Below are 16,501 nucleotides of genomic sequence, written 5' to 3' on the forward strand. Positions count from 1 at the left end.
TCACAGTCAGGAAGGAAAATCTGACATTTAAAAGCACAATTAGAACATGTTGTAATGATGAACACAGTGGAGGTGAGTGGGAGGTAAGGTTGCAGTTTGCTGAGCTGCTGATCCCTTTAGTGAGAAATGAGGGTATTATAACACATTTGCTGCCATTCTAACTGTGGGATTTCACTAAAGACCAATATTTAAAATGATATGTTTACACCAAAAGCATCTCCTGAAACAAAATAGGTAGCACCAAGAACCAAGAGTCTCAAGCTGGGTTTTCATTTTATTTAAGAATCCTACTTCAAGATTTTCTGAGATGATTGCAGATGCATAAGAAACACACAGACATGTAATGCTGATGCTGATTTCAGTGCTATTTATGAGAGGAAACATGGGAACATTTTAAATATCTATCAGTAGGGGAAAAATTTGACAAAATATGTAAAACCATACAATGAATACTATGTAGCCATTTAAATTAATGCTGAATAACTGTTCTATATTTTAGCAATCAAAATGTAAAAGTCTCCTCATTTTCATTGAAAATTCAGGTCACAGAAGACCACATGATTCTATTTTAGTAAAGTAGAATTTTAATATGTACATATGTTCATATGTATATATGTTTATGCATATCTTATTGCCTGTGTGCATATACTACATTTGTGAATACTTATATATGTATGAGTATATATATATATATATATATATATATATATATACACACACACACACATATACATGCACACACATACATGCGGAGAGAAAGCTAAAAAGAAAGATCACAAAACATGGATAATAATTAGCTCTGGAAGATTTTTTTTTCTTTTTAGTGTGACATATATTTTCTTCCCTGATTTATTCAAAAATTTAAATACATATGGAAGCAATGAAATTATAATTGTATATTTTAACATTTATTTTTTAATTGTTTATTGTAATTTGTTATACATGATGGCAGAATGCAATTCCTTTCATAATGCACATATAGAGCACGATTTCTCAAGTCACTGAACACAAAGTATTTTCACACCGTTGGTGTCTTCATACATGTACTTAAGGTAATGATGTCTAATTCATTCCACCATCATTCCTACCCCTTTAAGGCTTTCTTTCCCCTTCCTCCCCTTTGCCCTATCTAAAGTTCTTCCATTCCTCCATGCTCCTCCTACCCCATCACCATTATGAATCAGCATCTGCTGCAGTCCAGCTGCAGCAAAATAACCAGGGCGGGGGGGGGGGTGACGAACAACTTGTGTACATTGATACAGCAGGAGTGGGAGCCGTTTATTGTAGGACAACAGAGGTATTTATACATTCCACACAGCTTATCTTAATTAACATAAACTAGATACAGCAGTCAACCAATAAGGAATCTCCACACTTAATGGCTCGATGGCGTTACTTCACAAACACTCCCTCTGGCAAAATGCCAGGTGCCATCCTGACTTGTTTACAGACTCTAACAAGCATCCTCACATCAAAGAAAACATTTGGCTTTTGGTTTTTTAGGATTGGCCTGATTCACTTGAAATTCTCCAACTTTGTCCATTTACCTTCAAATGCCATGATTTTATTCTCTTTTAATGCTGAGTAATGTTCCACACATCAGACAGAGCACTAGTCTCTAGGGTATATAAAGAAAACTCAAAAACCTTAACAACAAAAAATCAAACCCAATCAATAAAGGGGCCAAGAAACTGAACAGACACTTCTCAGAAGAGGATATACAATCAATCAACAAATGTATGAGAAAATGTTCAACATCTCTAGCAATTATAGAAATGCAAATCAAACTAAGATTTCATCTCACTCCAGTCAGAATGGCAGCTATTAAGAATACAAACAACAATAAGTGTTGGTGAGGATGTTGGGGAAAAGGCACACTTATACATTGCTGGTGGGACTGCAAATTGCAGCAGCCAATCTGGAAAGCAGTATGGAGATTCCTTGGAAAACTTGGAATGGAACCATCATTCCACCCAGCTTTCCCACTCCTCGGTCTTTACCCAAAGGACTTAAAAAGAGCATACTACAGGGACATAGCCATATCAATGTTTATAGCAGAACAATTTACAATAGTGAAATTGTGGAACCAACCTAAATGCCCTTCAGTAGATGAATGGATAAGGAAACTTTAGTATATTTTAACATATATAAACCTTTATAAACTATATCAAATTGGATAAATAACTAGATTTTACCTATAATAGTAGTTTCTAGTCAACACATCTCATGATTATTGTATGCAGGTATTATTTCAGATATGAAAGTTAGAGAATGAACAATGCAAAGAAAAAATACCAGGATGATATTTACAGTAGAACCTTAGAGCACCTCATCATTTGTTTATACAACTATTGAAAAAATACTAAATTTTAAAACAACAGAAATGAAAACCTCTCTGTTAATATTTGGTTTGTTCTTATACAACCAGAATATTTAGTTTGATTTTCTACATTGAAATAACTCAGACATTCCAAAATAGTAAAACTTTTATAGAGATTTCAATAAACTCTATTAGGCATAATGAAAAAAGTGCTTGAACGTTTCCTTTCTTCTACCCTCTCTCCCTCTCTTCTTTCATCCTTCATTGTTTCTGTTTCTTTTTTCCTTTGTTTAATCTGCTCACCATAAATAAGCAAATGTGAGATTAAAACCTTCATGAATAAACATTTTAGAAGTTATCCTTGTAAAATTTGGGACATTATAGATATTCATGGGTAACTGAACTCAACTCCCTAATTGAAAGTGTGTTGCATTAAATAAATTACATTAAGTAAATCCAGTCCAATTTCTGCATCCCAATCTTAATTCATATTTGACTTCAGTCTACTTTTTGAACTGGATATTTATTTATATTTGTAATTATTCAATTAATGTTCAAGACTATACCTGAACATGACTTTCCAAGTGATTGATTGGGATCTGTTCAATCTGTGCCTCTAAAGTTACCAAGAAGCTGCTTGGGAGAGAGCTACATGTACATCTACATATATATAAATATATTTGAAAAAAATAAATATGTGCGTGCATGCGCGCGCACACACACACACACACACACACACACATATATATTTAGAAAATGGCAGATTTTACTACATTTTGGAAAATAAGATATATTTCTTTAAGAAAACTCTGGAAAACTTACTAGAGAATTTTTTGTTACACATACAACAATATTAGAATATTCTTTCCTGAAATCAATTATTACATAAATACATTTACATTTTACATGTATAATATGATAGTAAGACTCCTTTTTCTTTCTTACACTTGCTAATCAAGTTATTCAAGCACTGTCTTTGTGGTTTTCACTTAATTAATTTATAGGAAAGAACTTGGTTGATTTGAAACACAAGCATAGTTAGAATATAAAAATTTTACAAGAAATGTAGGTAATGCAACATGTTTTCCTTTTATATTATATTTTTGGAATTTACTCTGTTTAAAGTTACTACCTATAAATATAGCAAACAGTACACACCAGCTGTTTGATATAACTAGGCTTTGGTATATAGCTTTGAGTGGAATTCATTTATGAAGACCTGCCACAAAACCATAGCTAAAATTCTTTTAATGGTATATATGTCAAACTTTTTCTTTTTTTAAGATACGAGGAGGAAAGCTAATGATTACTTACACCCGTAAAAGTGATGCTGGCAAATATGTTTGTGTTGGGACCAATATGGTCGGGGAACGTGAGAGTGAAGTAGCAGAGCTCACTGTTTTAGGTAAGTGCCATTGTATCAAATCTTCTTACTACTGTACAGCCTTCTTCTTATTATCATCATTATTTTTATCATTATTATATTTTTGTACAAGGGAGAATAAAATAATATTTAATCAAAATACAAATGATCTTTATATAAGAAAGAAATATTCTTATATCATTGTTTTGGGGGTAGAAAGAGAAGTGAAGTGACCTGATATAAAATAGCCAAAGATGTGGAAAAAGAAGTAGAAGGAAATATTAAAGATGGGGAGTAGTCTCTACAACTTGGAAATTATGCGAAGTAATTTTCTAAACAATATTTTGAATTATAAATCTTTTCTCACTGAACATCTGAAGTGTTTTATCTTGAGATGGCTCTTTCTAATTTTAGAGAGACCATCCTTTGTGAAGAGACCTAGTAACTTGGCAGTGACCGTGGATGACAGTGCAGAATTTAAGTGTGAGGCCCAAGGAGACCCTGTGCCTACAGTCCAATGGAGAAAAGATGATGGAGAGTTGCCCAAATCCAGGTACAGATCAGAATTTAATGATGTGATTCATCGACTTAGAATTTCTGTTTCTCATCAGACTCTAGGTGCCGATAGATGGTTAACTCTATAGATGGTCTTTGACTGCTAAGGTTTGATTTAAAATGTTCTACTTTAAGACAGTATGAAAGCTATATTCACTCTGTAGACACCATACTTCAAATCTGGATCTTTCCCAGGCTGGTGATATGTGGTGTGATACTCTAAGCTAGCTGCAGTGGTGAGCCATAGCTTTCAGTTGGCTTTGTAACCAGGAGGAGAAAGAACCAATACTCTACAGTGTACTGTGTTGCCATGTGGGGTCTTCAGTGGGCTAGGTGAACAAAATGCAGTTTTGTACTCTTGGTATTTCAATTTATGATAGGTTTACAAAGACACATCCCTGTCAAAGGTTGAGGAGCATCTGTAGACTCCTTGATCAGGAGCCAGAATAGAATACTAGAGATACTTTGAACCAGGAGGTTTCCAGATTTCCTCTGGGGTTGGATTATATTTTTGTGACCCTGGTTTTCCCTAGTAAAACATGGTATTCTATAGACAGTTTCTTTCCTGCTCAGCCAAATCACATTTAATACCAACTTCTTATATATGGCCAGGTAGGAAAAGGAAGAAACATATAGCAATAATGATAGAATTATGAACCAATTAAAAATCAGACTTTGCTTTCCTCAGCTATGTGTCACTAATGAATGGTAGAAGAGTTCGAAGTTTCTTAGTGTCTGATAAGGACTTAAATTGGCTAGGAGCAGTGATTCAGGAAATACCAAGCTTTGGGGAATGAGACGGTGGAATAAAGCATTTGAGTTTGCCAGTTAGCTGTCAGCATGCACGCATTGAATGCCTGCTAGGTGTTGGGGTTACAACATTGGCATAGAGAGGGCATCTGCTCTCGAGGAGCTTGCAAAAAGACACATTTATGGGTAGATATGGAATAACCTCATTATTCCCTTTCATGACGAAAAGGCAGACCTATGCAACTGTAGGGAGAAAGAATAAGGAGAATACCCATGGAATAGGACAGATAAGCACAGTCTTCAAAAATAGGTACCAATATGATAAGCAAGAAAAAAAAAGAGTCCTGTGTTCCAGACAGAAGATCCTTACAACATAGACACGAATGTAAGAAAGAACACCACGAAAAAAAATCAAAGTGATAGAGTGCCAGGGATCCCAGCAGCCTGCAGCAGGGCCCCGGAGACCCAGGCCAACTGATTCGCGTGGCCTGCCCTGCAGCTACAGAAGGCGTGGCGCCTCAGTGAAGCCATTAATTGGCAAGCAGGGAGGTTAGGGAAGGCCATTAGGTGGAATCCCACCAGCCAAGCCCACACGGACCCTTGGGCCGAGCACGGGTTCTCAGAAGGGGAAGGAAGCGGTACAGTCCCATCCCCCACAGCGGACACTCCGCCAAGGCAGTCAGCGGCCACCATCCGGGAAAGCTGAAGGATACACCGCCACTCTCCTTCAGAGTGCGACATCAAAACAGGTCGGTGTCATTCAGCTCACCCCCCAGACAGCGGGAATTCGCATAAAATCTCTCCTAGGCTTGCCGGGAGAGGGAGTATCAAGCTGAGCCTCCATACAGGCTAGGGGGAAACCAGAGACATCTGACCTCCAACCCCTCCTCCCAGTAGCAGCCAAAAGGAAACCTGGCTAGCCAGCGCTGGGGGAGGGGCAAGCAGAAAAAATCAAAGTGATAGAGTGCCAGGGATCCCAGCAGCCTGCAGCAGGGCCCCGGAGACCCAGGCCAACTGATTCAAGTGGCCTGCCCTGCGGCTACAGAAGGCGTGGCGCCTCAGTGAAGCCATTAATTGGCAAGCAGGGAGGTTAGGGAAGGCCATTAGGTGGAATCCCACCAGCCAAGCCCACACGGACCCTTGGGCCGAGCACGGGTTCTCAGAAGGGGAAGGAAGCGGTACAGTCCCATCCCCCACAGCGGACACTCCGCCGAGGCAGTCAGCGGCCACCATCCGGGAAAGCTGAAGGATACACCGCCACTCTCCTTCAGAGTGCGACATCAAAACAGGTCGGTGTCATTCAGCTCACCCCCCAGACAGCGGGAATTCGCATAAAATCTCTCCTAGGCTTGCCGGGAGAGGGAGTATCAAGCTGAGCCTCCATACAGGCTAGGGGGAAACCAGAGACATCTGACCTCCAACCCCTCCTCCCAGTAGCAGCCAAAAGGAAACCTGGCTAGCCAGCGCTGGGGGAGGGGCAAGCAGAAAAAATCAAAGTGATAGAGTGCCAGGGATCCCAGCAGCCTGCAGCAGGGCCCCGGAGACCCAGGCCAACTGATTCGCGTGGCCTGCCCTGCAGCTACAGAAGGCGTGGCGCCTCAGTGAAGCCATTAATTGGCAAGCAGGGAGGTTAGGGAAGGCCATTAGGTGGAATCCCACCAGCCAAGCCCACACGGACCCTTGGGCCGAGCACGGGTTCTCAGAAGGGGAAGGAAGCGGTACAGTCCCATCCCCCACAGCGGACACTCCGCCGAGGCAGTCAGCGGCCACCATCCGGGAAAGCTGAAGGATACACCGCCACTCTCCTTCAGAGTGCGACATCAAAACAGGTCGGTGTCATTCAGCTCACCCCCCAGACAGCGGGAATTCGCATAAAATCTCTCCTAGGCTTGCCGGGAGAGGGAGTATCAAGCTGAGCCTCCATACAGGCTAGGGGGAAACCAGAGACATCTGACCTCCAACCCCTCCTCCCAGTAGCAGCCAAAAGGAAACCTGGCTAGCCAGCGCTGGGGGAGGGGCAAGCAGAAAAAATCAAAGTGATAGAGTGCCAGGGATCCCAGCAGCCTGCAGCAGGGCCCCGGAGACCCAGGCCAACTGATTCGCGTGGCCTGCCCTGCGGCTACAGAAGGCGTGGCGCCTCAGTGAAGCCATTAATTGGCAAGCAGGGAGGTTAGGGAAGGACATTAGGTGGAATCCCACCAGCCAAGCCCACACGGACCCTTGGGCCGAGCTCGGGTTCTCAGAAGGGGAAGGAAGCGGTACAGTCCCATCCCCCACAGCGGACACTCCGCCAAGGCAGTCAGCGGCCACCATCCGGGAAAGCTGAAGAACACACCACCACTCTCCAATAGCTTGCAACATCAAAACAGCCAGCAGCAGGACCCCGGAGATCAAGGCCAACTGATTCGCGCGGCCTGCCCCGAAGCTACAGAAGGCGTGGCGCCTCAGAGAAGCCATTAATTAGCAAGCAGGGAGGTTAGGGACTGCCATTAGGTGGAATCCCGCCAGCCAAGCCCACCGCCCACGCCCGGAACAGGCCCAGCGTCCTGCCAGCATTGTAGTCACGACACCCCAATTGGAATAGGGACAGAGCAGAGCCGCCTTCCACTCCCGGAACAGGCCCAGAGAGCCGCCAGCGTGGTAGACACGTCACCCCAATAGGAGTAGGGGCACAGCCGCCGCCCGCACCTGCAAGGGAGACTTTTCAAGTATACAAGAGCAACATAAATAAATAGGGGGTAAATTTCAAAACACAACAGTTGCACCAAGCAGAAAGAAACGCGAGCAGTATGAAAAGACAAGGAAAGAAAGGACCACAAGCAATGCAGGTCAACTCAACCTTAGAAGAGGTAATAGCTGCAACAGATGGAATATCAGATAAAGAGTTCAGGATATATATGCTTCAGATGATCTGGAGTCTCAAGGAAGACATGAGACAGCAAAATCAGACAATGAAAGATCACATCGACAAACAAATCCAGGAAGTAAAAGATCAATTTCACATGGAGATAGAGGTAATAAAAAACAAACAAATTGAAATTCTAGAAATGCAGGAAACAATAAACCAACTTAAAAACTCAATTGAGAATACTACCAGCAGAGTAGATCACTTAGAAGAGAGAACATCAGACAATGAAGACAAAGTATTTCAACTGGAAAAGAACATAGACAGCTCAGCAAGTCTGCTAAGAAACCATGAGCAGAACATCCAAGAATTATGGGACAATATCAAAAGACCAAATTTAAGAGTCATTGGGATACAGGAAGGCACAGAGCTCCATTCCAAAGGAATAAACAGTCTATTCAGTGAAATAATACGAGAAAACTTCCCAGAATTGAAGATTGAGACAGAATCCCAAATCCTAGAAGCCTACAGGACGCCGAATGTGCAAAATCATAAGAGATCCACACCTAGACACATTATAATGAAGATGTCCAACATACAGAATAAGGAGAGAATTTTAAAAGCTGCAAGAGAAAGAAAGCAGATTACATTTAGGGGTAAACCAATCAGGATAACAGCTGATCTCTCAACACAGACTCTGAAAGCTAGAAGATCCTGGAATAACATATTTCAAACACTGAAAGACAATGGGCTCCAACCAAGAATCGTGTATCCGGCGAAATTAAGCTTCAGGTTAGAAGATGAAATTAAAACCTTCCACAATAAACAAAAGTTAAAAGAATTCGCAGCTAGAAAACCATCTCTTCAAAAAATCCTTGGCAAAACATTACAGGAAGAGGAAATGGAAAACAACATTGAAAACCAACAATGGGAGGTAGGACAGTAAAGGGGGGAAAGTAGTCAAAGAGGATAACAAATCAGGTTTAGTAACATCAATAAACAAATATGGATAGAAGAACAAATCATATCTCAATAATAACCCTAAATGTTAATGGCTTAAACTCACCAATTAAGAGACACAGGCTAGTAGAATGGATCAAAAAACAAGACCCAACAATATGCTGTCTACAGGAGACGCATTTGATAGGAAAAGATATACATATACTGAAGGTGAAAGGTTGGGAAAAATCATATCACTCATATGGACCACGGAAACAAGCAGGAGTGTCCATACTCATATCTAATAAAATAGATTTCAAGCCAAAGCTAATCAAAAGGGATATAGAAGGACACTTCATACTGCTCAAGGGAACCATACACCAACAAGACATAACAATCATAAATATATATGCCCCAAATAATGGTGCAGCTGTATTCATCAAGCAAACTCTTCTCAAGTTCAAGAGACTAATAGACCAACATACAATAATCATGGGAGACTTCAACACACCTCTCTCACCACTGGACAGATCTTCCAAACAAAAGTTAAATAAGGAAACTATAGAACTCAATAACACAATTAACAACCTAGACTTAATTGACATATATAGACTATACCACCCAACATCAAGTAGCTACACTTTTTTCTCAGCAGCACATGGAACCTTCTCAAAAATAGACCATATACTATGTCACAGGGCAACTCTTAGACAATACCAAGGGATAGAGATAATACCATGCATCTTATCTGATCATAATGGAATGAAACTGAAAATCAATGATAAAAGAAGAAAGGAAAAAGCAAGCATCACCTGGAGAATGAACAATAGGTTGCTGAGTGATCAATGGGTTTTAGAAGACATCAAGGAGGAAATTAAAAAATTCCTAGAGTTAAATGAAAACACAGACACAACATATCGGAATCTATGGGACACATTGAAAGCAGTTCTAAGAGGAAAATTCATTGCTTGGAGTTCATTCCTCAAAAAAAGAAAAAACCAACAAATAAATGATCTCATACTTCATCTCAAAATCCTAGAAAAAGAAGAGCAAAACAACAGCAAAAGAAGTAGAAGGCAAGAAATAATTAAAATCAGAGCTGAAATTAATGAAATTGAAACAAAAGAAACAATTGAAAAAATTGACAAAACTAAAAGCTGGTTCTTTGAAAAAATAAATAAAATTGACAGACCCTTAGCCATGCTAACGAAGAGAAGAAGAGAGAGAACCCAAATTACTAGCATACGGGATGAAAAAGGCAATATCACAACAGACACTTCAGAAATACAGAAGATAATCAGAAATTACTTTGAATCCTTATACTCCAATAAAATAGAAGATAGTGAAGGCATAGATAAATTCCTTGAGTCCTATGATCTGCCCAGATTGAGCCAGGAGGATATAGACAACCTAAACAGACCAATAACAATAGAGGAAATAGAAGAAACCATCAAAAGACTACCAACTAAGAAAAGCCCAGGACCGGATGGGTATACAGCAGAGTTATACAAAACCTTTAAAGAGGAACTAACACCAATACTTTTCAAGCTATTTCAGGAAATAGAAAAAGAGGGAGAACTTCCAAATTCATTCTACGAGGCCAACATCACCCTGATTCCGAAACCAGACAAAGACACATCAAAGAAGGAAAACTACAGACCAATATCTCTAATGAACCTTGACGCAAAAATCCTCAATAAAATTCTGGCGAATCGGATTCAAATACATATCAAAAAAATTATACATCATGATCAAGTAGGATTCATCCCTGGGATGCAAGGCTGGTTTAATATACGGAAATCAATAAATGTTATTCACCACATCAATAGACTTAAAAATAAGAACCATATGATCATCTCAATAGATGCAGAAAAAGCATTCGACAAAGTACAGCATCCCTTTATGTTCAAAACGCTAGAAAAATTAGGGATAACAGGATCATACCTCAACATTGTAAAAGCAATCTATGATAAGCCACAGGCCAGCATCATTCTGAATGGAGAAAAATTGAAGGCATTCCCTCTAAGATCTGGTACAAGACAGGGATGCCCTCTCTCACCACTTCTGTTCAACATAGTCCTCGAAACACTGGCCAGAGCAATTAGACAGTCAAAAGAAATTAAAGGCATAAAAATAGGAAAAGAAGAACTTAAATTATCACTATTTGCAGATGATATGATTCTATACCTAGCAGACCCAAAAGGGTCTACAAAGAAGCTATTAGAGCTAATAAATGAATTCAGCAAAGTGGCAGGATATAAGATCAACATGCATAAATCAAAGGCATTCCTGTATATGAGCGACAAATCCTCTGAAATGGAAATGAGGACAACTACTCCATTCACAATATCCCCCCAAAAAATAAAATACTTGGGAATCAACCTAACAAAAGAGGTGAAAGATTTATACAATGAAAATTACAGAACCCTAAAGAAAGACATAGAAGAAGACCTTAGAAGATGGAAAAACATACCCTGCTCATGGATAGGCAGAACTAACATCATCAAAATGGCGATATTACCAAAAGTTCTCTATAAGTTCAATGCAATGCCAATCAAAATCCCAACAGCATATCTTGTAGAAATAGATAAAAGAATCATGAAATTCATATGGAATAATAAAAGACCCAGAATAGCAAAAACAATACTAAGCAGGAAGTGTGAATCAGGCGGTATAGCGATACCAGACTTCAAACTATACTACAGAGCAATAGTAACAAAAAGAGCATGGTACTGGTACCAAAACAGGCGGGTGGACCAATGGTACAGAATAGAGGACACAGTAACCAATCCACAAAACTACAACTATCTTATTTTTGATAAAGGGGCTAAAAGCATGCAATGGAGGAAGGATAGCATCTTCAACAAATGGTGCTGGGAAAACTGGAAATCCATTTGCACCAAAATGAATCTGAATCCCTATCTCTCGCCGTGCACAAAAGTTAACTCAAAATGGATCAAGGAGCTTGATATTAAATCAGAGACACGGCATCTGATAGAAGAAAAAGTTGGTTATGATCTACACGCTGTGGGATCGGGCTCCAAATTCCTCAATAGGACACCCATAGCGCTAGAGTTAACAAATAGAATCAACAAATGGGACTTACTCAAACTAAAAAGTTTTTTCTCAGCAAAAGAAACAATAAGAGAGATAAATAGGGAGCCTACATCCTGGGAACAAATCTTTACTCCACACACTTCAGATAGAGCCCTAATAACCAGAATATACAAAGAACTCAAAAAATTAGACAATAAGATAACAAATAACCCAATCAATAAATGGGCCAAGGACCTGAACAGACACTTCTCGGAGGAGGACATACAATCAATCAACAAGTACATGAAAAAATGCTCACCATCGCTAGCAGTCAGAGAAATGCAAATCAAAACTACCCTAAGATACCATCTCACTCCAGTAAGACTGGCAGCCATTAGGAAGTCAAACAACAATAAGTGCTGGAGAGGATGCGGGGAAAAGGGCACTCTTGTTCATTGCTGGTGGGACTGCAAATTGGTGCAGCCAATTTGGAAAGCAGTATGGAGATTTCTCGGAAAGCTGGGAATGGAACCACCATTTGACCCAGCTATTCCCCTTCTCGGTCTATTCCCTAAAGCCCTAACAAGAGCATGCTACAGGGACACTGCTATATCAATGTTCATAGCAGCTCAATTCACGATAGCAAGACTGTGGAACCAGCCTAGATGCCCTTCAATAGATGAATGGATAAAAAAAATGTGGCATTTATACACTATGGAGTATTACTCTGCATTAAAAAATGACAAAATTATAGAATTTGGAGGGAAATGGATGGCATTAGAGCAGATTATGCTAAGTGAAGCTAGTCAATCTTTAAAAAACAAATACCAAATGACTCCTTTGATATAAGGGGTGTAAACAAGGACAGGGTAGGGACGAAGAGCTTGAGAAGAATATTTACAGTAAACAGGGATGAGAGGTGGGAGGGAAAGGGAGTGAGAAGGGAAATTGCATGGAAATGGAAGGCGATCCTCAGGGTTATACAAAATGTCATATAAGAGGTAAGGAGGGGTAAGTCAAGAGAATACAAATGGAAGACATGATTTACAGTAGAAGGGGTAGAGAGAGAAAAGGGGAGGGGAGGGGAGGGGAGGGGAGGGGGGATAGTAGACAATAGGACAGACAGCAGAATACATCAGACACTAGAAAGGCAATATGTCAATCAATGGAAGGGTAACTGATGTGATACAGCAATTTGTATACGGGGTAAAAGCGGGAGTTCATAATCCACTTGAATCAAACCGTGTAATATGATGTATTAAGAACTATGTAATGTTATGAACGACCAATAAAAAAAAAAAAAAGAAAGAACACCACATATTTTGAATGGTAGAAAGTTGAGCATCACTAGCACATAATATATGTGGTGAGAAGTAATGGATATCATATTGGAAATACTGGGGACATATCATCAGGGGCTTTGTGTAATAATAAATCTCACATCATATTGTATGACATTGATGAGTTGAGAAATATTATTATGAGCAGGATTAGTTTTTAGAATAACATAATTTTGTTAGCATGATGTATGTTCCATTACTATGAGGAGAAGCCGGTTATAGGGACACCATTATTTGATTGAACAAATCAGAGTTGTATATTGTTTAGCCTGGAGAGATGGAGATAATGTACAGAGTGGAGAGAAATTTCTGAGACTACAGTGGCAAACTGGACGACTAGTTAGAAATAGAGAGTTGATGAAGGAAGATAGGCAGATTGGGGTAGAAGGAGGAGGAGGATTATGTTAAGAGAAGAAAAGAATTATTGAACATATTAAATATTAGGGTCCCTTGAAATGTGATGTCTAATTGTTAGTAAGTTGGGAATGTGAATAGGGGATTTACTTGGAGTGTGGGAAGTATCTGGTCTATCAATATATAAACCGTATCAGACAATATAACTCAGGAAAATTTTATATGAGAAAATTTTATATCAAGAATCCCTATTTTTAAGGGCAGGGAAGTCTAGACAAATCAAGTGAACTCTAGAAGACTATCTGGGTTCAAAATTTTAGCTCTGCCCTGAAATTCCCTGAGGACCAAGGCCAAGTAACCTTACTTTCCTGTTTCTCAGTTTCCTCACCTACAAAATGAAGATAAGGTTAATACTTATCTTATAAAATTGTTATAAGAATTTAAGAAGGTAAAATCTATAGATCATTTAAAGTCCAGCACATTATAAAAATTTAATTAATTTTCAATGCCATTTAATTTTAGTGTGAGTACCACAGCTTGAGGAAATAGATGTATAAATGTTAACTTTACTCAAAAATGTTATTTTTAAGAAAATATTTTAATGTTAGTTCATATACACGTGGAAACAAGCTCATTTCTTCTGCCTGCTAACTTAGAGGAACATCACATCCTCAATTTTGTTTTGAATTACTGAAGGGATTATTGCATGTGATTTGATGTCTGGATACATCATAGTGTAAAAATGGGATCATTCAAGAACAAAATCCTTAACCATGCTGTTTTTGCTGCAATATTAGATATGAAATCCGAGATGATCATACCTTGTAAATTCTGAAGGTGATGGCTGGTGACATGGGATCATATACTTGTGTTGCAGAAAATATGGTTGGAAAAGCTGAAGCATCAGCCACTCTGACTGTTCAAGGTAGGCACCGGGGAGCTCGTCATTGTGGTTGTTTTATCATGTGAAATAGGATGTTGATTTTGAATAGAATTTTATGTCAAACATATTTAAGAAAGCATTGCTTTACCAATGGGCACTATTATATATTATGTAAGTGTTTATTAAAGAAGAATGAATTACATTTTTGAAATTATGAAGAGTTCTATCTTGGGTCAGAGAAGATGGTGTTTTATTCTCTGGGTCCTTAAACATAGTATATTTCTAATCGTTAATTACATGACAGCTATTGCTGTGAAAACATTGTCTTTGGAGGAAAACACATCTTCATTACTTCAGATGATGTGCTTTCAAGGGTCTATGCAATTTATAGCATAAACATGGATGGATCTATTGCCCTTTAGAATGTAAGATCCATCTGTACAATAGGGACTTCGCCATCTTTATTCTGAGCACATAGTTCCTGTGATCTAACAGACATTCAATATTTGTTGGATGAATGATTTGCATTTGTACTTTGCTAATTTTTATAAAGATTTATTATTTTTGCTGTTTTTTGTACATACGTATTTATTGTGCATTATAATTATACATAACAGTGGAATTCATTGTTACATATTTCTATACTCCTATGTGCACACAACATAACAATATAATTTGGTCAATTTCATTCCTTATTATTTGGTGGATAGGGCTTTAAAGGCTTCAAGTTTTTTTTTGTTGTTGTTGTTGTTGTTTTTTTGTTTGTTTTTTAATGGTTATTTTGGTTACTTGGTTTATTTAGATGTTTTGGTACCAGAGATTGATCCCAGGAGCGCTTCACCACTGATCTACATGCCCAGATTTTTTTAAAAAAAAATTTTGAGGGGCTGGGGATGTGGCTCAAGAGGTAGTGCACTCGCCTGGCATGCGTGCAGCCCGGGGTTCGATCCTCAGCACCATATACAAGCAAAGATGTTGTGTCCACCGAAAACTAAAAAAAAAAGTAAATAAATATTAAAAAAATTTTTTTGAGACAGGTTTTCCCTAAGTTGCGTAGGGCCTTGCTAAATTGCTGAGGGTGGCTTTGAATTTGCAACCCTCTCACTTCAGCCTCCTGAGCCACTGAGATGTTTTACAGACATGTGCCACTGCACCCAGCAGACTTCAAGTTTTAAAATCAGAGACGTTTCTGTCACCTCTGTGGTATCCACAATACAGGCATTTCCTCATCATTACTTTCCTCCTTTGTCTCTGACGTCAAAATTATTATTTCCCACATTTTTTTCCCCTTTCTGGTGATGACTTGTTTATTGTGCAATTTGAGAGGCAATGACCTTTAAAACATTTTATTGGTGGAAAAAATTCCCTATTTTGACAAGCGACTGTAGTAAACAAGGGTTTTGACCATAAACCACTTAGCTTGTTTCTGGGCCTAACATTAGCAATGCCTGGTGCTGTCATCTTTCTCAACACTGTCTCTTCAGAGGCTATTAAGAAGAAAAAGGTGGCTTTTGAGGGAGTGCTTCTACTGCGGGCTTTCTACAAAAGAGCCTTGTGGGCTTTTTACACTAGAAGAAAGAATAAAGAATATTTCCTTCCTGTCTCTAAAGCCATTATGTCCCACTTTGGGGTTTTTAGCTCAACCTCATAAAAACAAAAGAAAAAAAAAAGATCAAGAACAAACATTGAATTTCTAAGGCCTAGACTACTTCTCTTTAATCTAAGTTAGACTTGAACTCTACGTGAGGCTGAGACTGTAAGAAAAGAAAACCCCTTTCCATTTAGAGAAAGCATAAGTTTAAGAGATGTCAAATCCAAGTTCAAAAGCCCTTCAGAGGGAGTAAAAGTAGCCAGGATGAATATAGGACATTAAAAGGTGTGTCTGTCTCTAGGCAATTGTGACAGGGAGCTTGATTGTCTATCACATCAGTCAGTGAAATATGTTTCACTTTATGTTTTAAAGTTTTCATACCTTGGTATCCTGATGTTTTATAAATAATAGCCATTCTGCTATGCATGCAGCAGACATTGAAATCAAAATAGAGTTTCCTCCTGCAATTTTAAACTCAGCTCCAAAGCTAATTCAGCCTTAAGATATCCATATGGAATGCTTGCT

At 39.0% G+C, this 16,501-nt stretch overlaps 1 pseudogene; it reads left to right on the forward strand.

Annotated features, from left to right (window-relative positions):
* Positions 1–16,501, forward strand: part of LOC144252550 (roundabout homolog 1-like) — a 158,785-nt pseudogene that overhangs the window by 34,468 nt on the left and 107,816 nt on the right.

This window comes from Urocitellus parryii, unplaced genomic scaffold, assembly GCF_045843805.1.
Source record: "Urocitellus parryii isolate mUroPar1 unplaced genomic scaffold, mUroPar1.hap1 Scaffold_45, whole genome shotgun sequence".
Classification (NCBI taxonomy): domain Eukaryota; kingdom Metazoa; phylum Chordata; class Mammalia; order Rodentia; family Sciuridae; genus Urocitellus; species Urocitellus parryii.